Below are 24,429 nucleotides of genomic sequence, written 5' to 3'. Positions count from 1 at the left end.
GTAGAAGTGGGGGCAGGGCTGGTGATTCTAGAGTCCCTTTCAGCTCCACCATTCACCGCGTTCTAAGTAAGGATGGCTGGAGCACAGAGCCTCTTCAGATGTTCGTTCATTCAACAAAGTTAACAGAAGCATTTACCATGTGCCAAGCACCACGCTGGGTTTCCTGCCCCGGAGCAGCTCACGGCCCACTGGGACTAACAGAGAGGTGGCCCTGCCGGGATAAAGAAGGGCACAGGGCGGACCCACTGGCCCAGGAACAACTGGGCATCCGCCCACCTGTGCCCTGCAACAGGCAGTCCAGCTTTGCAGGGTTTCTTCCAATGGCTGGCACGTCCCTCCTTCCCCTTCTACAACCTACGAAAGGAACAGATCTAAGTTTGCAGATAGTCTCGCCAAATTAAGGAGTCATGCAACATGACAGAGTAGAGGAACAGGTCTCAGTTGGCGCAGACCATCAGTTTTCAGAAGCCTATGGACAGGAAGAGTAAAAGAGTCAACGCTCCCTGATTATCACGCTCAGGAATTGGAGATGAATAGAAAAAAACAGCAAAGATGCTGCCTCGAACATCAGCTGGTTTTTGGCCTCTGGCACCCATTCCCCTTTCCTTCAGTAATAGCATCCTAGTTTTCTTCCCCACATCACGTGTGGTAACAGAAGCACCGTCCAAGCCCAGCCTCCCTCCCCTCTGCCCGTGACCTAGCCTGCCAACTAGGTACAGAGGTGCGCTAGGTGGAGCGTGCAGTCGGGGCACCCTGTACCCAGGTTCAGGGGAGTATGGAGACTACAGAGTCAATCCTGATGCCTCAAGCGCTGGCTTCTGCCCTGGACTTGATTCTCCAGGCTTCTCATCAGTGCTGGGTGTTAATTACCTGACAGCCATCAAAGAGTTCCTTTCCCGCTCAGGATGGAGCTGGGGTGGGTTCCGTAGCTGGTAGTTCGAGGACCTGACTAATCGAAATTTTTATGCTTCATGCCATGAGGTCCAATACAGTGTAGTTCAATCAACATGTCTATGTGTTCAGCTTCAGACCTTAGCCCAGGAGGTGACTGGGGGTCATGGTTTTGGAAGCTTAACCCGCCACCATTTGGTGGGTGGATAAGGGTGAACAGCAAAAACACAGTCACGAAGGTGGAGGAAAAGATTTAATGTTTATGAGCAGTCCCTATGCCAGGAGCTCTGTTCATTTAATTCCCACACCCTGTGAGGCAGGTGAAATCATCCCCATTCTATGGATGAGAAAATTGAGTTCAGCTGATTAAATAACACGCCAAAGGTCACTCGGCTGATAAACAGCAGAGCTGGGAGGTGACCTCAGGACTGTGAAAACCCAGAACCTGGGCTTTTAACCAGACACCACATTGCTTCACTATGGAAGATTTATGAAAGAGTTCTCAAAAATAATGTAGGCAGCTTAGTGTCACCTTGGCTGTAAGGGGCCAGCAGTGAGAAGAGCCAAGGAGAGCATCTCCTTCTGACTGTCAGCAACTGGGTGCTCAGAGCAGGAGGTGGCTATGGGGGGGGGGGGGGGGTGGCACCTGCAGCAGGGCAGCCAGACGTGGGGTCTGGGGAAGCGTGTCCAGGTTGATGGCCAAAGCCACGGAGAGGATGGTGTTTCAGCGAGTGTGGTAAGAGAGGAGCAGGGGGCCAAGCCAGGAGGGCTGGGCTCCACCTGGTGTACTCAGAGGTGCTGGCCTGCAGGCACCCAGAGGAGCTCAGGCTGCCTACATGCACACGACCCTGTTCCTCAAGGGTCCAGCTGAGTGGCTGGCTTCGGCCCCTGCCAACCCAGGAGCTGGCACCCACCCTGCCCATCACCCACCCATTATATGCCACTCTCCCCGCCCTTCACAGCAAAACCAGCTGAGACCCCGAAAGGGGAGTTCGGCCCAGTTGTGGCCAGGTTGGCCAGTTCTGTGGCGTGGGGAGCCTGGGTGGGAGGGTCTGGCTTCTGCGGGGCTGGGGGAGGCTTCCACTGAGGCTGGCAGGCAGCCCTTCCCTTCCCTCCCCCTCAGTAAAGGAAGGCAGGAAAAAACGTGTTTTTATAAATAGCTCCAGCCCCAGCTGATTTGTAAATTCAGTGGGTTTTTTGTGTCAATGACATCACCCTCCTCCCCATAGCAACCCCCGACGATATCAAAATTGCCAAGCAACGTTGGAGCAGCTCAGCGCCCCAAACGAGCAGGTCGCTGCCTGAGGATTTAATGGAGAAATCCCAAAGTGAGCCTGGGTGCGTGGTGGAGGAGGGGCGTGCTGCGGCTGGGAAGGAGGCCGGAGCTCGCCGCCCGTGCAGCCTGCCAGGCAGCCTCAGGCCAGCTGGCGCTCCTCGGCCAAGGCCACGCTCCCTTTGACAGCCCTGTTGTCGACAGCAGATGGGGGAGGGCACTGCTCCCTGGCTGATGTGCCAGGAGCTGGGAGCAGCCATCCAGGTGACTAAGCCGGCCCACTGGCACTGAGTCACCTGCTGGCCCGGAGATTTCTTCCTTCCCTTTTGCATCTGATTATTTTGGGAGCTGGAAACTTGGAGCTGCACCTGAGTCCCGCCCCTTCTAGTTCTCCCCTCTCTACCTTGGGCTGTGAGGAAGATGGGACCTATCAGGAATCTGCTGCCACCCCCCAAGGATATGGAAGATGCTGTGGGGGCCCGAGGTTCCGAGAGAGAGATGCTGGCCGGCAAAGTGCAATAACAGATATGGTGATCAGGCTGCTGTGTCCTCTGGAGGTGTCGGGAGAGAAGGGGAGACTGGTCCGTGCTAACTGGAGTCCTCCTGGGCCGGCTTTGAACTCACCTCTCACAGGATATTGCTGTTCATGAGTGGCTTCTAGGGTCAGAGTGGCATTTGGAGAGCAAGGCTGGATTGGCTTAGGCTGGCCGGGGCAGGTAGGTGGCTCTGTGCTGGGTGTGGCCCCACGTGTGTGTGAGAGCATGTGTGTCATCCCCCTGCTGGGGACAGAGAGCAGGACTTGGCAGCAGTTCATCCTGATGCTGGGCCCACCCAGGCCCCGAGACAGGTGCTGCGGAAAAGGGACACCAAGCGCCTGGCTGTACCCAGGATGAGGAGCACCTCCAGCTCAGACACACCCAGGCCCTATCTGAGTCCGCAGGACAGAGACACGGGAGGACTTCAAGGTAGGGAATGGTCCAGAGGGGTAGCCCAAGGATGGAAGCCAACCTGCCAGGGGGTCAGACAGCACACTGGCTGCCCCCTCTTGGGACAGCCCCGGGTCCTAAGGAGACAGCCTCCTATCAAGGAATTCTGTCACTCGACCACACGGCGCCAGTTAGCACCGATGGGTGTGCTCTGCTGAGCCCATAGGGACCGGCCAGGACATGGCTTCCCTGCGCTCAGGACCCAGCTGGGGGCCACCCGTGGCCCAGGCCAGACCCCCACAGAGCATGCTCCGGTGTGTCAGGCAGAGGGGCGTGGGCCACCTCCCCCCGCCTCCCCCATACAGCTGGCAGCCTCACGGGCACACCGGTGAGTAAGCTGCCAGAGGGAGGAGGCTGTGTGCCCACAGAGGCAGGACGACACCATCCAGGAGCCTTCAGGAGAAGCGGCTAGGCAAGAAAAGCGCTGAGGTTTTCTTCTTCTTTTCCTTTTTCTCTTTTTTTGCCTGAAGGGAGTGCCGCTTCCCGGGCTCCAGACAAGCACCAGCCTGCAGTGAGGAGCTTGAGGCCCAGCGGCCCCGAAGAGCGGCCACGGTAAGGTCCCTGCTGCCGCTGTGGGTTCGGGCTTCCCGGGCGGGGCTGGGGAGCCCAAGTGTCGGGCTGCCCACCACCTGGGACAGGGGCGGCAGCTGCCGGCTGCTAGGATCGGTAGCCCCGCGCCCCAGCGGACCTGCCGCTCCCTTTCCAGACTGATTTTGAAACAGCCCGGCGCAAGCTGATTTCCTATGGCTTCCTGGCCATAGGAAGAGACGCTTGTTTCTGCTGTTTCTGCCTTTACCTCCCCCTCTTGCTGGGCCGAGCTAGTGTGGTGCCACCAGGATGGCCCTCGGGAAGGCCCCTCTCACCCCACCACACCTGGGACACTCTGCTCACCTGTTCGGCCCACAAGTATTTATGGAGTATCGCTGGGACCCAGCTCCCAGTCACGCCCTTCTGCAGAGCTTGACCTGGCAGAGATGCTGACTCTGAAACTTTGGAGTCAGGTCAGGTTCAGGGGGCTGCCTGGCTGAGCACCATCGCTTCTCACAGGCCTCAGGCTCCCTGCCTCTGCTGCAGGGTTAATGACCTGGTTGGCTCCCGGGGGTCAGGCCCAGTGTGCTTGGGGTTTAAAGTGCTAGGGCCCCACCAAGAAGCAAGGCTAATACCGCATATGCAGCTTCTTCTTTCCCTGGTGTCACGCACCGAGGTTGGAGGGACCTGCTTGCGGTCTTCCCCTAAGCCGGTTCTGGTGGGAACTGATTAGGGCTGCCGGACTCGGCCCCCACAGAAGTGCATCTGGCTCAGAATAAGGCCTTTGGGCCAAGCAAGGGGTCCCCTCTGCAGCCTAGGAGTGGCAAGCCCGGGAACCGTGCTGGCAAGGGTGTCTAGTCAGCAAGGCATTGGAACTTAGGGGCAAAGCTTCTGGAAGCACCTGATTGGGGTGGAAAACTCCATGCACCCTGATAATGGCCGCAAGGTGGGAGCGTGGGGGCTCCATAGACCTTCCAGTCCCCCAAAGACGGACTGATTCTTGGTGAGCTGACCTCTCTGGGATGTGCCAGGTACAGGGAAGGTGCAGGCAGGTCTGAGGTCTCTAGCCACAGCAAAGCCCACTCAGCACAATTCCCAAGGATGACCAAGAATGCCCTCTGTCCTAGAGGAGCACATGGGACTAGAGTTGGGATGAACCCAGAAGAGTCTCCCATTCCATTAATCCCCATACCTGGCTCGAGTAGGAAGAAAACGGCCCAGCTGAGGGGGTATTGCCTCCTTACAAAAGGTGACTCCAAGCCTAGGGGTCTCGAATGTATGCAGAGCTGAGCAGCAGCCAGTACCCAGAGGCTGTGGAGTGCCAAACAGCAGGCTGGCAGAGTGGCAGCTGGCTGGGCTAGGAGGGAGCAGAGGATAAAGGCAAGGGCGTAGGAAGCAGAAGAGGAAACGGCAGCCTGGGTTTTAGGCTCAGGAAGGGCTCTGGGGGGCTGGCTTTCTTAAACCTGCCCACCTGTATGGGAGGGTGGGGCAGGGAGAAGGTGGAGACTCTGAAGGACTGTGTTCTGTATGCAAACAGTCCCAGAGATGCCTGTAACGCACTGTTTCCTGGGTGCAGAAGGTAGGGGGGACTTGTGGGAAACTGTCTTGTGGCCCGAAGCAGAGCCCTCCCCATAGGATTTTCTCCACACTGTAAGTGGGAAGGCCCAGGATTCGGGAGCAGTTCCCGACATGGGCAGTACTGCAAACCTCCTAAACAGGCATTCTGCCGCCTGCCCCTCAAAGAGGTAGGCTAGCCAACAGGTTGGAAGGGAGCATGGAAAATGGAAGCTTTAGAAGCAGAAAGAGCTCTCAACTTCCTGACGCCCAGCTGGCCCTGCTGCCCGAGGTGAGCAGACTGACTGGAAGCTGTCTGTCCCCTTCTGAGCTCTGCCTCAGGGCTCTCTCGGGGCTAAGGTGAGATGTGGGGGATGTAAGATAAAGGGGAATTTGTCTTTTCTTGGCCAGATGCGGGCTCCAGGCAACACTTGGTGATGGCGCTTGGCACCTGGTTCTGGCTCACTGGCTTGCAGGCAGGGAACAGGACTGCCTGACTACAAAACGCCACGGGTGGTGGGGACAGGGTGCAGGGAAAAGTGCTGACAAATGAAGGACCAGGCCTTTGCCTTGGGGAGCTTATAGCTCTTCCCCGTGAGTGGAAAGGGCAGCTGAGTCTGGGGGCCACCCCACCAGAAAGCAGCTGAGCTACAGATCAGCCATGATCAGCAACAGGTGGCAGCATCCTCTTGCCCACCCTGGGCCCCAGACTCATTGCTGAAGCTGTCGGCCGTGACCCATCCAGTCCAGAACATTTATAAACTTAGACCGATGCTGGGAGATGGTTCTCAACATAGAGCTTACAAAGATGGACAAAGACAGATTAGCTGAGAAAGTGGAGCAAAAGAAGAAGCCGCTTGAACAGTAACAGGCAGAGGACGCATGCTCAAGGAGAAACACAAGTGCAAGAAGAGGGAGAAGGCTGGAAAGAAATGCGGTGCCACTCCAGTTTTTCCCAAATAGCAAATTGTCTGCCACTGAGTTTCTCTAAGGAATGACTGGAGTCTGTTGTTCAAGGAAACCTGAGTTTCCTTCTCCATCTGAGATCTAGTTTCAGGCCTCGAGGACTTAAAACAGGCTCTAGACAGTGAAGGAACCAAGAGGCCTGGTCCCACTTCTCTCTGCGCCTGAAATTTTGTCACGTGTTGGCCCCGATTCCTTGAAGGACTGTATACTCATGAGCCCCATCTGAAAGCACAAACTCAGAGGGGCTTCATGCAGGGGGCCAGACCAGAGACCCCAAGGGACTTCTTGATCACTCTGGCAAATGACTTAGAAATGCCCAGGCACCATAAGGTTCAGACTCAGAGACTTTTTGCTTTTTCTGCCAAAGTTCTATGGATTTAGGAAAGTTAATCCGGGTTCTTTCACCTGAAAGAACAAGGTAAAACCAAAGCACAGCATACTTTCATATGCTGGGGGGAAATCAGCATGCAAAAAAGGGTTCCCCCATAACTGCATGGAGCCACATTAGCCCCAGCAAAGGGACACTCATGCTGGCCAGCATTTTCTATAAAACCTCATTGTAACACATCAGTCAGTGCAGAGACCCATGTCTTTACAGAGGGAGGACGATGACCTTTTTTGTACATCTGTGGGTTTTCTGTGGTGACCATCCCCCCTCAGAAGTGCTCCCTCAGTTAGCAAACACTAGCATCTTTCTGCTTGGCTCTGGTTTGCCCGTGTCAAAGCACTCAGGCCCCTGCGCCTCTGGCTAACAGGATGGCGGCTGATGTGTGTTCTCTTGCACACTCAGGCTGCTCAGGATGTGGAGAGGGGGGCCTCTGGGTGCTCAGAGAAGGTCTGGTCAGCTAGTGAGTTGTTCTGATCTCTGGTACCAGTGCAGCAGGGACCTAGCCCGCTTCACCTCAGGGCAAATAGCTACGAGCCGGTCACCTTTACTCAAGGCCTCCTGCTGTCTGCGTGCATGTCCTAGCTCCTGAAGGCTGCAGCAGCAGCAGCAGCAGCAGCAGCAGCAGCAGAGTTAGAACTGGGAGGACTGGTTCTCTGGTTCAGCTTCCTGGCCTGGAGCCTTCGGCCTCCATTTTCTTTCTTTTAGCTTCAAATGAGGAATTGCACAAGAAGGCACAGAGGGTGGAGGGAGCCAGGGGGCCATTTATTCCACAGCCTCATGTGCTTCCAGAGTGCAGTCTGGGGTCAGGGGGCTGGGGTGCAGAGGAGGAAAGGACTGCTCCCAAAAGGAGATGGCCATCTTAGATTGCTAGAGCACATTCAAGCCAAAAGGAGTCCCTAAGAATGTCTGATCAAGCCCCATAATATTATAGAGGAAGGCAGAGACCCAGAGAAGGAAAGTGGGTCCCGAGATTACATAGCTAACTGATGGCAGAGCCTTGGTTTCAGGCTTTGAGGGTCCCCACTTCCCAGCCCAGGACTCTCTCACAGCCCAGACTGCCTTTCTATCTGCAGTAACATCAAAGGTGACCCTGCAGGCAAGGGCAGACAAAAGCTGCAGAGGCTTGAGGAGACAGCCTGGCCCAAAACACTAGGAGGCCAGAGGGGGCCTGATGCTCCTGTGTGCCTCCTGCCCTAACAGGGGACTGGTCCTGCCACACACACACACACACACACACACACACACACACACCACCTGGGCTGCCCTGCTCCTGCAGCTTATTCAACAGGCAGCCCCAGCTCAGCCATGCTCACTCATCAGCACCCCCCAAGGAGAGGCTTTGCCCCTCCCCCGCAGCCTCCCCTCCTGGACACTCTACGATAAACAGATCCAGCTAATTCATAAATGGATTGACTCAAGTTCTCCTTGTCCCAGGAAGCATTTTACATTTGAACCATAAGGCTGGCAGTGTCTTAAGCCAAGGAAGAAAGGAATGATGAATGTGTCTAGGAATGAGAGATTCTGGGGCAGAAGTCAGGAAAACACAGGAGACCCTTTACTTCCGGTACTTACTTACTTTTCACCAGCATATCCTATGACCACCATCACAGGTCAGATCCCAGAAGCAAGAGGCCTGTTGCCTGTCATCTGTCACCCTGTTACCAGGCCACAGCTGGACTTCTCTTTTCCACTATAGTGGGTCTTGCTGGAAGGTGGTGTGTCTGGGATCCAGAAAGGTGGAGAAAGTTGGGGTCTCATACCCTGGAGAGGGACAAAGCCAGGACTGGGGGCAAGAATGCAAGGCCAGGAGCGGGCATGCGTGCAGAGCTCCTGTGGAGGAAAGGATGGGCAGACAGGAGGAGCTGCCCCCACATAGTCCATCATCCCGGCAAAGGCGGTTATGGCAGCCACTAGTGAGGACATGCCAGTGCACACCAGGACCCCGCCATGTAAGTGTTCACATAAAGTTCCCATGGGCCACCATCCCTGTGGTAATCAAGGTGTGGGCCAGAGATTAAGGAAGGAAAGACCCTGAGAAGGGATGGCAGTAGCCACCTGGGCCCCTCCAGGCCCCTCTAAACACAGTCCAGCCCAGTCAAGCGGCAGTTAGATAGGCCACGCCTTCTAACCCTGACCCAGGGCGGATGCAGAAGGCAGCGTTCTAAGAGCACTGCAGCTGGATGGCCAGTGCTGCCAAGAGGTCACACAGCCCAGAATGTGCGGCCTTTGTGCACTTAGAGTGAAGGTGTTGCACCCAGAGGGTTGTGGATGGGGCTTGAGCAACCAACATCATGTTTCCTCAGACTCTTCCCTTCCTGGGGCTCTGGCCTGTGCTCTTACCCAGTCAGGTACAAGCCTTCTCCTCCCTCCCCCCCCCCCACCCCCCCGCCCCTGACTTTCCTGAAAGTCAGGCCCTGGGATCTAGGACATGGGTGCCGGTCATGGCCATGCCCCAGCCTCAGACCAGGGATGACTGCTACAGGCTGAGCGGAGAGAGGAAAGACAATGAAGGGTTTCCATTCAAGCAGCTTCCAGCTGTTAGTTCTGGCAGCAAAAATGCCAGCCGGAGAGCTGAACTGCCAGCAACAGACATTTGGATGGAACTTTGGAGCCCATTAGGAGCAAGGGCTGCAAAGTGATCATAGTGAGAAGATATTAAATGAATTCATCATGTCTCTAAAGTGAGTCCTTGGCATCTAGGTGGCTCTTTCTGTTTCCAGCCCTGCCCAGAGTAGCTCATGCCCCCATGTAACTGGCAAGGCAGCCACAGCCTGCTGTGTCCCTGCTTGAGCCCCTTGAGGTGGGTGGACAGTGGCCTCTGCATCTGGTGGCTTGCTCACATGACCAGGCCCCTTGGGCACTGCCAGGCAAGTTCAGCCTCCAGTGTCAGTTTGCGTTTGGGGTGGACAGGCCTATGTACTCCCATTGGCATAGGAAACCTAGTACAGATGCAGAATCTGAGAAAAAGGCAGGCAGAGAGAGGCTGGAGGCTTCTGGCTGTGGTGGTTTCCCTCTGCTAAGTTTCAGGATGGCACAAGGACACATCTGCCCAGCAGCTGGGCAAACACCTAATTGGGCCCAGACAGTGCTGCCACCTAGGGCTAGGGTTTTCTCTCTTGGATATATAGTAGATAGACCTATTAGGTTGATGTAGTAGCAAGTTCTCCTGGAGGATCCCTGGGATTCAGCCCCTTTGGCACCAAAACTGGGCTCTCGTGCTCCCTGTGGCAGCTGGGTACATACATGGAACGGGGGAGGGAAGTGTCCACCTTGCTCCCTTTAGCAGCTACGAGGGCTGTGGGTCAACAATCTTTCGCCCTGACCGGGGGATGCAGGTCCTCGGGACTCTGGTTCCCCAATGCTCTGGACCTCATCATTCCATCACCTTCCCAAGACAGACGGACACTGTCTCCCCTGTTCTACACATCAAGAAACCGAGACTGAGGCATGCTGGAAGCCTAGAGAGGCAGAGGACTCCAATCCTGCAAGAATCCATGGTCCCTTCGGAGGGGCCATCTCCCTCTCCAGCCTAGCAGCCCCAAGGGCTCGGCAATGTCAGCTCCCTCCATTCACGCTCCCAGACCCCCCCTAGGGCATTTGCACCTGCCTCCTGGCCCCATCAGCAGAAACACGTGAGCAGTCCCATCAGGTGAGGGGCACTGGCCCAGGCCATCCCACAAGCAGGAAGGGACAGGGGTTGAGCACCCTGGAAGAGACGGAGAGGAAGGGGTCTTTTCCCAAGTGTGCCTCTCTCCTAGGGCTGAGGACTGCAGGGCGAGTGCGCAGCCACCCCTCCTGGAGCCCAGGCTCCAGGAGCTCCTCCAGCCAAGTAGCAAGCAGGCACGCCGGCACCTGCTGCCCCAGCGGTGCTGCACGTGAGCCTAATAGCACCAGGCCTCGTCCAGGTCTGCGAAGGACAGATGGCTTGATGTAAGGACTTCAGGCAGTGTGCTGGTTCATGACTGGAGAAACCTAGCACCTTGCTCCTAGCAGGGGACTCAGTGATAGGGTGAGTGAGGTGAGTGAGGGAAACTGAAGCCCCCTCCGCCCCACACGCCCAGTGCCATGTGGGGGTCCTCATGCTCTGATCAGAAATGGTGCAGGGATATTCCCCACATACGCTCTGTGTCACATGACTGGCCCTTGCTGGGTGGTGGTCAGGGTTGGCACAAGGAGGCAAACGTTCCCCCACCAACTGTTCACTGACACTTGACCCCACATAGTCAAGTCACATCAGACAGTCCTTGGAACTAGGGACCTCTGGGCAGTGCAGATAAGAGAATGGGCTAGGGGCAGATGCAATTGGATTGAAATTTTGGTTCTACGCTCAGTCACTACAAGACCTTGAGCAAGTTCCTTCACCACTCTGAGCCTGTTTCCTTGTGTGTAAAGTGAGAATATAATAGTATAGTACTTCTGTGCTGGGCGGTTGTAAAGACTTGAGTGAGATAGTATGTGGGAATGGCTTAGCATGGGGCTAGCCCAATGGAAGCATTCACTAATTGGCAGGCATTTTATTTCTATTATTAGAGGAGGGCAGATTCACCTAGAGAAACGAGCCCTGGAAGGAATAAGTGAGCTTGTCAGCAATTCTTGATCCCCAGGAAGCTTCTCGAGTCACAGAGCAGAAAGGTGCAGGGGAAGGATAATGTGTTTTTGTTTCTAAACCACAAGTAGATCCGTATCTTTCCTTTCTGGCCCTAACCTGGGCTCTCAGCCCTGGCAGTAGGTGCTCGGATGTTACAACAGGCCCCACAGGCTGAGAGCTAGCTAGCTGGGAAGCACTCTCCCAGCCCAGTGTGCCCACCCCGATGCCCTCTCAGACAGTACTGCTTGGCCAATGCCCCAGAGCTGGCGAGGCTCCAGCAGCATCGCCCAGGGTGAAATGTCAGCTTTCAGTGTCCCTGGCCAGAGCTCCTGCCCCATTTGTAGAATGGCAGCACATGGACAAGCAGAAGGCCTATGTCAGCCACCAGGGCTCTTCAAATAAGGGTGTGCCTGGTCCCTTTCTCTGTGCTCAGCACTGCAACCTGGGAACAGGGCCAGAGGGAGGCACATGGACGCTGGAGGAGACACTGTCCCCCAGAGTGTTCCTGCCACTGCCTGGGCAAGGCTGAGTCAGGCGTGGATCAGAAGAGGATGGGGTGGGGATGGGGGTACTCACATACCAGAATTGACCACTCAGGATCCATTCTGCACATACCAGTTGTCCCAATTTGCAAATGGTCATTGAACCCAGTGCAGCAGACCCACCTGTAGATGTGACTCGAAGTGCAGAAACTTGGGGTTGGGATGGGTCCAAGAGGTCTTGTCTAGTATCCAGGATAGGAACCTTTTCTCTAGCATATCTGACGGATAGTTATCTTGGTTCTTGCATACCTACAGTGATGGGGCATGCATTGCCTCCTATGTCAGTTATATTTGGGAGTCTCCACCCTCCTCCAGCTCCAAACCCCATCTCTGCTCCCAAAGGGCGCCAGGGTTCCCTAGACTCACTCCTAAAGGGTGAGGATGGGACTTGACTAGTAGCCTTTCTGCGACACCCACGCTTGGATTCAAACCAAATCAAATACCAGTTCAATTCTGATAATAGTCTAATGCCCACACTTTATTGTAGCTCAACAGTTCAAACTGCTTGGGGCTCTGGTTTGGGTATAGAAGTTATTTGTATTAAAAGAAAATTCACGCGCGCATTTGTGAGTCAGGAAAAAATCTTTTAGGGTGTTGATTCTAGGCTCAACAACGCAGCGCAGTTCATTCTAGCTTGGTTCACCGTTCATTTCAAATCCCCCACAACCACTTCCCCGAACCCTCCCACCCAGCACACCCTGCTTCCAGTAGCCAGCAGTCAGCCAGTGCTCCTACATTGCTAGGTACTTAATCTGTGGGGAAAGCCATACGTGTGTATCAGCTGCCCCTGCCCTGCCACATGGCCCCATCAGCCTAGGCTCAGCAGGCAGCTTCCTGGAGGGGGCGGGCCACAGGAGATCAGGGGTTGGCTCATGAGGTCAGGCCTCAGTGTTACCCTGTCAGAGGAAAGAGAAAGAATCCACTTGGGAAAGACACAGAGAGGAGGAGGGAAGACAGAAGGTAAGGAGAGGAGCAGAGTGCATGGAGGAGGGCAGCGGGGGTACCAGCCATTAGCTGCCCAGCTTCTGCACCACTAACCCAGGGCTCACAGGGACAGCATCTCCGCAGGCACCACCATTATGCTTCCTCCCCCCCACCCCCCGGGATGGGGGGCTGTAGTGTAGCCAGACAGAGTGCAGGTGTTTGGGGCTGGCAAATTCCCACTAGCCACCTTAGCTCGATTTGGCAGGAGGCTATAGTAAACCATGCATAAACAATAGAGCCTACGTGTAAATGCTTTATCTATAAATTGCACTGATATATCTAAAGAAATCAGTGAACAAAAATGATTCATGGCAATAGGACCTCGATTAATAACAAAAGTTTGAGGCACCCAACAATGACAATAATCCCAGCACTGTCCTCAGTCCCACTCTGTGACACTGGTAGTCACCCAGCCACTGCTTGGGGGCAGCCATTTAGGGTCTAGATATACCGAATTTCCAAGCCAGAATGCCCTCAGCATTCAGTCAGATACAGCCCTCTCTGGGGGCCCAAGTCTAGAACAGCAAGTCCCTTGTGTAGGGAAGTGACAGGCACACGGCCCCTGCCCCTCACCCACAACAAACATACCCTCTAATTCAAAAGAAGCAGGGTAAAGGGCAAGCAGGAGTGAGCCATTCCCAATGGCCATCATGCTCCTAGGCCAGGGAACTGCTGGGGACTGCTGCTGACAGCCAGGGGAGGCCGGCTCTGTAACCAGGCCCATTCTCTGGGAGGGCAGGGCTCCTGGAAGCTCTCTTTTTCCCAGAGGTCCCCTACCGGGGAATCCTGAGGCCACAGGTTCTCAGAACTGAGCAGGTTCTGACAAGGGAATTGGAATCTATTTAAATCCTGGCTTTCCTGCCTGCTCAAGAGAACTACCCCAAAATAGTCTCAGGGCCTTGTCCAGATGGGACTGACAGGCCAAAATGCCAGATTTTAGGCCTCCAGCTGAGGCTCCCCAGGGTGTGTAGGTGGGTGCACTCAGCCCCCTGCACCTCTGAATATCCGGGAGGAGTCGGCAAGGCGGCCTCCAGATGTGCATCTGCAATGCAAAATAATGAGCTAATTGCACAGCGAGACGCTCAGCGGATAATCCAGGTCAGGCCTCTGCGCGGCCGTCCAGGGGGCCATGGGGCCACCGGCAGGTCGCAGCGGGCCCGACCGAGATCAGGACCCCGAGGCGAAGTACCGGCCGGAGCCGGGGCAGAGCAATTAGAGGAAAAGGCTAGAGAAGGGGGACGCCCCTCGGGCAGACAGGGGCTCCTGGCCGCGGCCCCGGCACCCTTCGCCGACTTTTCCCGGGCTTTGTGTTCGCCTTGTCCTACCTGAGGCCACACCCTGAAATCAAACTCGCGGCCAGGTGAAGCCGGCGCTGCACAAACAAGTAAGTGCGGCCTGTCTTCGTCGTTCTAGGCGCCGAGGTCCCTCCCGCGGAGGGCGGGCCCGGCTCCCGCGGCCGCTTCGAGCTCTCCAGGGACTTCCCGCTCCGCAGGTGGGTGCCCCGGCCACCCCGAGAGGCTGGCGACCCCTCCCCGGGCTGGGGCCGGGACGCGCGGACAGGTCTCCCCGCCCGCACGGCCCCCTTTCCCCGCGCTTTCATTCCCCAAAGTTCAGGGCTGGCCGGCGCCCTGTGCGCGCAGGAGCGGCCGTGGGGAGGGCGCCGCGCGGAGGGGCCCTGAGCGCCAGGACCGAGAGCTGGCGCAGCTGGGAGCGCGACCGACCTCCGCGTGTGCGCCGGCGCTTCCGGCCTGGCTGCCGCGGCTGCTGAGGCGCGGGGCTGGGGGATTCGCGTCCCGGAGGGCACCCCACTCCCGCCCAGGAGGTGGAGCCGGTGACCGCGCCGGCTCGGAGCGCGGTGGGAACAGGGGCCTGACGCGGTGCTGCAACCACTGCCCCTCCTCCCCGTGCTCTGCGTGGGGAGCCCGCCACCTCCCCTTGTACCTGAGATGGTGGCTCGGTCGGGAGGCAGGCCTGGGGCGGTTCCGAATTCTGGCCAGTCGCAACATCCGTGGAGACATGTACTACATATTTCACGATGAATTTCTGATCTGTTTCCACCCAGGCCTCGGACTGCGGGCCAGGGAGGGTCCTCAGTCTTCCCTCTCCTCGGTGCCTGAGAGCTCTGCCCACTGAAGGGTGAGGAGTCAGGAGGAAGAGCAGGGGAGGAAGGCAGCCAGGAGGTGAGTGAGGAACCTTCAGCCCTGGTAGGGTGTCCGGCAGCCTTCTCAAGACCTCCTTGAGAGACAGGCTGGAAGGGTCAGTGGGCAGGCAGGTGTCCCCCCTGGGATGGCCCATTCTTGGTACTGTCAGGCAGGGGCAGTGGCCCTTTCTAGGTGCCATTTCTCAGTCCTTAATGAATGTGCATTGCTACTTACACCAGCCCAGCCCACATGCCCCACCTGCCCCTGACCCAGCCTCTGCTGTCACCTGGTGTGATGCCTGTCTGGGGCAAGTCAGTGTCACCACTGTGAGCTTGGGAAAGAGGCTCCCAAACAGGAAGGGCAGTAGCAGGCCCCGTGTCTGTGCTGAGCAGGCCAGGAAGCAGCTCCAGGCAGAGGTCCTGTTTGGCCAATCCCAGCCGCTAGCTCATTCCCCAGATCTCCAACCTGCTAAAATCCATCCAGCTTCTCTCACAATGGGTGAGTGGCACCCTATCTGGGATGTAGACGCTGCTAGGAACACCAAGGGCTAAGACATAAAGAGCTTCCGGGGTGTGGGCTGTGTTTTCTGTGTCTTGCCCTATTCTGGTGTGTTTTTTGGCTCCCCTGACTTGTTTTTCTAGGTAGGGGAAGAGAGGGAGGTCAGGTCTATGTCTGCCCTCGGGTCTTTTGGAACTGAGCAGCATATACTATCATACTGCAAGTTCTCCTCAGGCCACACATAGGACAGTAGCTGAGAACACATTTGGAACCAGAAAGAGCTGGGTTCGAATTCTGGCTTGGCCTTTTATTCCCTAAGCAAGTTGTTTTACTTCTCTCTAAACTTTATATGAAACAGAGCAGTCGTGCCTTCCTCATAAGACAGTTGTGAGAAGCCACAGTGATAAAGAATAAATGTAGACCACCCCCAGCAGTGAGCCACCTCCCAGCCTCCAGTATTACTTTGGAAATGTTAAACTACCTGAACCCTCCCCTCCTGCAGAATTTGGAGAACGGTCTGGTTCTGTGTCAGGAGCTTGTGAAGGGCTTAGAGCAAGCCATGAGAGTAAAGTAAAAGTAGATGGTCCATACAGGGCAGGTAGTGAGGTGGCCTAGGGAAGGGGCCATTTCTGGAAGAGGGTCCAGCTTTGGAGACAGAGATAGCAGTATGTTCTGTACATGTCACAGGTACTCACATGTCCATGGGTGCCCCTGGACACACTGTTGACACAGGGCTGCCTAGGACAGACGGGGCCTCTGCCCTCAGCGGCTGTGTGATCTGGGGCAGGTCATTTGACTTTTCTGGGCACCAAGCATGTTAGAAGAGCTTGGAGTCAGAGACATGGGGTTTGAATACCAGCTCTGCCACTTACCATCTCGGACAGTCTTACTCTCTGAGCCTCAGTTTCTTCACCTGTAAAACAAAGCTCATAATATCTACCCTGTAGGTCATGACCATTAAATGCACTAATAAAAAGCACCTAGAACAGGGTCTGACACGTGCTAGGCACTTTACACCTGCACGTGTGTAGTATATTCCAGAAAGCTTTCTGCCTTCCTCTCCCAGCCACCTTCCATCTTTAAGATGCACCCAGTAAAGCAGGTGTGAGCCATCTCACAGTAATGTGAGTGTAAAATGAAGAGAACAAGACAGAGACATAGAAAGTTAAGGGCTGTAAAACATAAGTCTTTTTGTGTGATTAGGGGCCTTAATCCTGTGACTAGGGGACTCTAGAGGTTCTTCTGGCTAGGCCCCAAGGACTCTGTGATGAGGGCTCAGGCCCCTGCATGTGGAGGCTGCTGAGAAGCTGGAATACTGATAGAGATGCCTGGCCTGCAGCCCTCCCCGGAAGGCCATTCTTCACTCTTCCCTTGGAGATAACCCCATGCCCAGGAAAGCCCAGTGCTGTGGATTCTAAGTACACTGAACATAGGTCAGAGGACTGCTCTGGCTTGAGCCGCTGCTGGACTGCAACAGAGATGCTGGCCCCCGAGGCGGGCCTGAGTCAATATTGACCTTCCTGGCTGGCCAGCCTGGCTCTTCGGCCTCTCATTCAGTTGGAGTATTGACACAAGAGGTTGAATGATATTTATTATCATATTCTTTTCAAGAACAGCTCCTGTATCTCTCCCCTGGGGATTCACTGGGACCTGTAGTGTGGGAATGGTGACAAGAGCAGGGAGTCCAGACATTTTGGCTTGTGTGCATAGTGCCCTCTGCCCTGCATTCTCAGCTTCTCTCTGGGTCTGTCCAGTGGGACAGCAAAACCTCAGGGGACTGCTCAGCATCCTGGGGACACTGTGCTTCGAGCAGTGGTGGTTAGGGGCACAGCCTGGGTCTAGGGCCCACCCATCCTGCAGGTGACAGCTGGGCAGAAGTACAAATGGAATTCTTTCCAGCCCCTTCCCCCTAGTGAAACTTCGGGGGGCCAGGAAATGGTGCTGGGATGCCACCTCTCCTGACTCACATTATGTGACGAGGGGCAGATGGCAGGCCCAGACCCCTTCTAGAGGCTGAGGGAGGATAGAGATCAGCTTCATAGAAAGGATGAGCAGCAAGGGGACAGAAGGACAGAGGGCAGGGGCCTCGGGAAGGAGGAAGAGCCCCCATCACCGAATGTATTCAAACAGGGCACAAGAGCAGGTACAGACACCTCCCTGTCAGGAATGCCGAGTGACTGAAAGTTGGCCAGGGATGGAGGGGAGGCCAGACTCCTCGAGAAAGTCCCACAGCACGTGCATCACCATCTCTTCTGTTGCGCAGTGAAGATCAGGGTGGGGTAGCCTGATGTGTAGCCACATCTCTTCGGAAAAGCAAGCCACACTGCATGAGACTGAGCATCTTGTTTTATTCACCATGGTCCCTAGAACCCGGAGCAGAGTCAATGCACAGTAAATGAATTTATTGAATCAATGAATGAATAACATAATTTTATATCTAAATGAACTCCAGAAGGTAAGTTTTGAGAAAAATATTCCTGGCCAGTAAGAATCCTTCAGTGAAAGGCTGGCTTCTGTCCATGGTCTTCTCAATCAGGGGGCCAGTGAGGCCTGTCATTCTTCACAGAAAGACGTGTGGGATGACAGTTCCCAAAGAGTGTTATAAAGAGGGCGGACAACCCATTGACAAATCTCTGGGTGGAAGGGCCCAGCCCTGGGGGTGACACAGTCCTTTGAAGGGCAGTCTGTGACTGGATGGTGACAGTAGTGGGGGTACCTTTCTAAGTGCTGTAGAATGCAGGGGGCTTACCTCTATGTCGGCGCCATGATTCTACAATAGTTCCTTTCCCAAGGCCTCATGAATGGGCCTGAGAATGACACAGGGTGTTGTGCTCCTGCCTGCAGCAGTGTTCACATCAGGTCGGATAGACACAAGTCTCCCCTTCTTTGCTGCTCTCCTTGGGCAAATGACTTAATCTCCGTAACATGGGTTTCCTCATCTGCATAATGGGTACAGTAATAGTCCTGCCTTATATAAAGGCTTGTGGTAAGGAGATCCTGTCTGTGACATGATCAGCCCTGAGCCTGGTGCTTACAGTCCGCACTCCCTGAGTGATGACTGACTGAGTGGGTATTTACTAAAAATACCTAAAATTGCTCCTTGAGTTGCAGCAGGTACTGTTTCTCTCCTCACCGTACCTGGAGTAGTGAGCTGGCAGAGGTGAATGAGTCCACTCCCTGGTCACCACCAGAAATGCTACAGCCTAAGAAGGAGGAGAGCAGGCCAAGGTCACATGAAGGAACTTAGGAACCCCACGCTCTGGGGCCACGCCGAGCCGGCACTCAGCTCTGATAAGCAGACACTGAGCCTCCCTCAGCGGAAGCCCACGTGTCTCTCCACTCTGGCTCACTAGCACTTGGAGTGGGGCCCAGAGTGCAGCTGCCTTCTCATTTCCCCGTTGCCCATGAAGGGGAATCCCACCAGCCTCATTCCTTTTAAAAAAAAATTTTAATGTTTATTATTTTTGAGGGAGACAGAGAGAGAGAGAGACAGAGCGTGAGCGGGGGAGGGGGAGAAAGAGAGGAGGCACAGAATCCGAGGCAGGCTCCAGGCTCTGAGCTGTCAGCCCAATGCAGGGCTCGAACCCACAAGCCGTGAGATCATGATCTGAGCTGAAGTCGGACACTTAACCGACTAAGCCACCCAGGTGCCTCTCCACCCGCCTTATTCCTAAGAATTTACCAATATCTCAGGACTGACAACACCCAGCCAAATCCTGCCCCCTTCAGAGTCACTGCAAACTCCTTTGGACTCACTTTCTGGAAGCCACCTTCCAAGTCTGCTGCCCATTTTTGTGGATTCCTTCAGTAGGCTACAAGTCCTTCCCTTGAGAGGGATTTGATGTGTGGAAACAGCCAAAACCCACTCAAAGCTGGCTGCAGAAGGTGACTGTGTTGGACACACCCTCACCACTAGCGAAACAGCTCGGTGGGCCTGGCCCTCCCCGCTGGCAGATGGATGTCTTAGAGAAGCAGTTTGTGAGGGTCACCCACCCACTGCAGCTGTCCTGCTTGTCCCCACTGTGGACTCTAGACCAGCCTAGCCACAGTGCCTGGCTCTGGGGGGTCCACCACCCAAACCCCTTCTAGTCATGGAACAGTAGCATCAGCCACAAAGCTCTGCCCAGCACTCCTTGAGCCGAGCCTGCAGGTTGCCTAGCTTTAGGCTGAGACCCTGTGCTGGAAAGAATACACTCCTGCTGCTTCTGTAGCTCTTCTCATGTATGCCAGGCCCTGATATACCAGCCATCACCATGAGCTCTTTGGAGCGTTTTACCCACCCCTTGTAGGGCAAAACCAAAACTTGGTTCCAAATGAAGTAAGGGTCAGCCTGCAAGTCAGGACGGCCCTAATCCCCTCTGGCTTCTGACTCACAGATCAGCCCAGGATAAAAAAACCTAGCAATCTTGATGGAGGGAGCTGGCCCTGGCTGCCCCACTTCTCCATACTCCCATGAGTTTACTCGGGCTGCTCGACCCCATGCCTATTCATAGACACCCCCAGGAAAGAGACTAAAACAGCCCAACTCCCTTAGGTCAGGCATGGTGGACAGAGCAGGGGCTTTGGAACCAAATGTAGGTTCAGACCCCAACTCAGTTATTTCCTGATTTTATCCCGTTGGGCAAGTTATGTAGCCTCTCTAGAGTTATGTAGCCTCATCTAGAGTTGTGGGTAATAATGGTAATTCCTACCTCCCTCCGGTTGTAGTGAGAATTAAGTGAATTGATCCTTGGAAAGAGCCTAGCACATTTCCTTTCTGGCTCCTGCTCCTCTGACAGAACAGTCATACCATACCCGTCAGTGACGCTGGGCCTGTGGCTCCCTGAACTCTCCCACCAGCTCCACCCTCGGGTTTACTGGGTGTGGCAGCATTTCCTCCAGAAAGCCTCTGCCAGGAACTGACAGGCTTCCCATCTGCCAGAGTCTGGCTGGAGGAAACAGCCTCAGCAGGAGCTGTGCCTGGAGAGCTTCCTTCTCAAACTGGTTTGGGCAGGGTTCTTTGCTCCTGGTGCTGGGCATCCCCCTCTGGTCCAGTCAGGGGCCAGCCAGCCAGCAGGTGATGTCTGCAGACATTCAGAAAAGGAGAGTTCCAGGGGTGCCTGGGTAGCTCAGTTAGTTAAGCATCCAACTCTTAATTTTGGCTCAGGTCATGATCTCACCGTTCATGGGTTTGAGCCCCTCATCAGACTCTGCGCTGACAGTGGGGAACCTGCTTGGGATTCTCTGTCTCCTTTTCTCTCTGCCCCTCCCCAGCTCATGCACGCATGCACTCGCTTGCGTGCTCTCTCGCTCTCTCTCTCTCTCTCTCTTAAAAATAAATAAATAAACGTTTAAAAAAGAAGGAGAAGAAGAGGAAAGTTCAAAGCATTCCTCAATCACAAGGATGGATCCCAGCCTAGAAAAGAACCCTCAGCCTCTCCCTCCCCTGTATGGGGATGAGGTGTCAGACAGGAGGCGCTGGGTCAGCGAAGGCCACCCTGAGCCTGAGCTGGTGCTCTGCTTCTGCCCAGTTGCCCTTCAGAGTGTCAGGTCCAGGGGGTTTCCATTGGGTTAGGCAGGAGGAAAGGCAGGGGCTGGCTCTCAGAGAAAGAATCCTCCTCCTCCCTTGTTCCCCCTCCCTCCTCAGGAGTATCTTCTTTGAGGAAAGCCCCTCTGCTGGGTGAATGGAGTGTGGATGCACAGAGGTGGAGATACTGGGATGGCAACTTTAAAGGCTGGCATGGGCTGATTTACCACTGCGGCCTCATGGTTGAGGCAGCAACCACCTTCCTTCAGCCCCTGGGCCCTTGGTCTTGGGTCAGAAGGTAGGAAACTGGGGTAGTAAATGGAGATCTAGAAATGGCCAGTCGAGGCCCCTGTCTGGGCAGGTGATGTGCTCCAATGACACAGGCCCTGCGGAGAGATGCAGGATGTCTTTGTCTCAGGTGTTTCCACACCCAGTGACCTGGCAACATTGGACACTTGAGTGGATGAGTACGTCTCTTAGAAACTCAGTTCTCATGATCACTCTTTAAACATGTTTTGTTTTCTTTAGAAGGAGATCTCGGAAAGGATCCCCTACTCCTAACCTTTGCCATCAAGAATTAGGCTTTGGACAAAGGAAACCTTGGTAGTTCCGTTTGTCTCTGGGACCCATGGGTGTGAAGGTTTTGGCCCCAGCAGACCAGCGGCTCCAGGAGAGCCCACCAAACTTGGGACCCATGCAGTCACCCACACTGGACCTGGGGCAGGCAATGGCCTGTCTGTGGGTTTCCCCTTCTCCCATCCCCCCATCACCGCCTCCAGCTTATTATTTTACCTTTCACATCTAGATCTGATTCATTTCAGGATATGACATGAATTAATTTTTTTTTCCATATGGATATCTAATTGCTACAGCTACGTTTATTGAAAAGATCATCTGTTCTCTACCATATTGCAATGTCACCTTTGTCATAAATTAAGTGACCTTATATGACTGGATCTATTTCTGGATTCTCTCTTCTGTTCCATTGGGCTATTTGTCAATCCTTGTGCCAGTTCCACACTATATCAATTTTTGTACTATTATAATAAATCCTTGATATATAGTAGGGTAATCCTTCAACCTTGTTCTTCAAGATTATCTTTAGTATTCCTGATTCTTTGTTTCTCTGTACATTGTTGTTGTTTTTTTTAATTGGCTTTTTTTTAGAGTTTATTTCTTTTGAGAGAGAGAGAGCATGAGAAGGAGAGGGGCAGAGAAAGGAGAGAGAATCCCAAGCAGGCTCCACACTGTCAGCACAGAGCCTGACAGCTCGAACTCACAAACCGTGAGATCATGACCTGAGCTGAAATCAAGAGTCGGACTCCCAAACGACTGAGCCACCCAGGTGCCCCAAAGCCTGTTTTTCTCCTTGTGTTTGTTTGTTTGTTTGTTTGTTTGTTTGTTTTTAGAGAGAGAGAGAGACTGTGTGAGTTGGGGAGGGGGAAAGTGGTGGGGGGAGAGAGAGAGAGACTGTGAAAGAGAGAGAGAGAAGGAGAGAATCTTAAGCAGGCTCCATGCTCAGTACAGAGCTGGACACAGGGCTCAATCCCAGGATGCTGGGATCATGACCTGAGTCAAAATCAAGAGTTGGACGCTCAACTGACTAAGCCACCCAGGTGCCCCCTTATGTTTCCTTGTACATTTTGTAATCAGTTTGTCAATTTCGACCAAAAGAAATATGTTGGGATGTTGACTGTGATTGAAACAAATTTGTAAGTTAATTCAGAAATAATTGGTATCTTTGTATCAATGAGTCTTCCAATCTGTGAACATTCTTTAATATCTTTAATAATGTTTTATACTTCTCAATGTAGGGACCTTGCACATATTTGATTAGACTTATTCCTAGGTATTTGACATTTTTAATGTAAAATGGTAAATGGTATCTGAGGGATTGTTTCCATGGTAACGCTTCTGATAGCAAATGACAAGGCTTTTTTTTCCCCTCGTGAGGCCATTTCTCCAACTTTTGGACACCAACTGGGTATTCAACAATTCAATTCAATTCTGACACTACCTGGAGTCCGCACAGACCCCACAGGCTCAGTCCCACAAACCCCCCCGCCCCTCCCCCCACACACACTGCAGATGCCAGTTGTGAGTCTTGGGCCACAGGTCAGGCTTGACCAACTGGCTATAGTTGAGTGTTCCCATGAGCCCCTTCTCAGGTTCTATAATTTACTAAAATGGCTCATGGAACTCAGGGAGGCACTTTACTTACTATTACTCATTCTTATAAAAGATAAAACCCTTGGGCGCCTGGGTGGCTCAGTCAGTTAGGTATCTGACTTCACCTCAGATCATGATCTCCCTGTCACGTGTTCGAGCCCCATGTCGGGGTCTCTGCTGACAGCTCAGAGCCTGGAGCCTGCTTTGGATTCTGTGTTTCCCCTCTGCCCCTCCCCTGCTTGCACTCTCTCTCTCTCTCTCTCTTAAAAACAAATAAACATTAAAAAAAATTTTTTTTAACTTAAAAAAGATACAACCCAGGCACAGCCAAAGGAAAGAGATACATGGGGCCAGGTATGGGGCAGGACCGAGCTTCTTCCACGCCCTCTTGGTGCTTCACCCTCCCAGAACCTTGACGGGTGCGCCAACACGGAAGCTCCCTGCTTCCTGTCATTTAAGGGTTTTTATGGAGGCCTCACTGCACAGGTATGCTTGATCAAATCATTGGCCATTGATGAGTAACTCAATCTCCAGCCCCTCTCCTTCCCCAGAGGTGAGGCAGGGCTGAAAGATTCTTTCCATTTGGGATTCCAAGGGTTTGGGGAGTTGTGTGCCAGGAACAGGAAACTAAAATCAAATATCTATTTCCCATTGTACCCCAGAATCTTTAAAATTTTATTTCCAGGGCACCTGGATAGCTCAGTCAGTTAAGCATCTGACTTGGGCTCACTGTTGGCTCTGCTGTCAGTGCCGAGCCCGCTTCAGATGCTCTGTCCCCCTCTCTCTGTGCCCCTCCCCTGCTTGCACTATCTCTCAAAAATAAACATTAAAAATTTTTTTTTTATATGTACATGGAGCTGACCCCATGTACACATTTAAAATTTTATTTTCTATTTGTTTGTTGTTGGTATGAAGAAATACAACTGATTTTTTTATATTGACCTTAAATTCACCTAATTCCAACAGTTTGTATGTAGTCCTTTCTCGATTTTCTATGTAAACAAATCATGTTGTCCCAGATAGTGTTAGTCTCACCACACTTGGGATGAGTCTTAACAGCCTCTCTTTAGGTGGGGGTTTCCCACTAGCTCAGTGATTGGCTTTGATTATTTTATTTTATTTGGACATGATGGCCTGATTACAACAGCCATTTTCTTTCTTTCTTTTTTTAACTGTTTATTTTATTTTTGAGACAAAGAGAGGGGAGGGGCAAACAGAGGTGGGGTGGGGGGACAGAGGATCTGAAGAGGGCTCTGTGCTGACAGCAGTGAGCCTGATGTAGGGCTCAAACTCATGAACTGTGAGATCATGACCTGAGCTGAAGTTGGATGCGTAACCGACTGAGCCACCCAGGTGCCCCTGGCTCTGATTTCTGACTCTCTTCCCCCTCCTCTAAATCCCGAGTTCAGTTCATT

At 53.8% G+C, this 24,429-nt stretch overlaps 1 protein-coding gene across 8 annotated transcripts in view; it reads left to right on the top strand.

The window, feature by feature from the left end:
• The first annotated feature begins 2,123 nt into the window (after positions 1-2,123).
• Positions 2,124-24,429, top strand: part of PAK6 (p21 (RAC1) activated kinase 6) — a 37,105-nt gene continuing 14,799 nt past the window's right edge. For 2 of the 8 annotated variants that reach the window (XM_060618968.3, XM_060618965.3), the window contains exons 1-4: positions 2,125-2,880; positions 3,621-3,702; positions 14,114-14,192; positions 14,763-14,880. The gene's annotated coding sequence lies outside the window, so the exon portion shown is untranslated. The other 6 variants (XM_060618971.3, XM_060618973.3, XM_060618969.2 and 3 more) reach the window with 6 other exon arrangements.

This window comes from Panthera onca, chromosome B3 (genome assembly GCF_046562875.1).
Source record: "Panthera onca isolate mPanOnc1 chromosome B3, mPanOnc1 haplotype 2, whole genome shotgun sequence".
NCBI lineage: Eukaryota > Metazoa > Chordata > Mammalia > Carnivora > Felidae > Panthera > Panthera onca.
The sequence above is the reverse complement of the archived record's forward strand: the minus strand, read 5'-3'. Positions and strand labels throughout refer to the sequence as shown.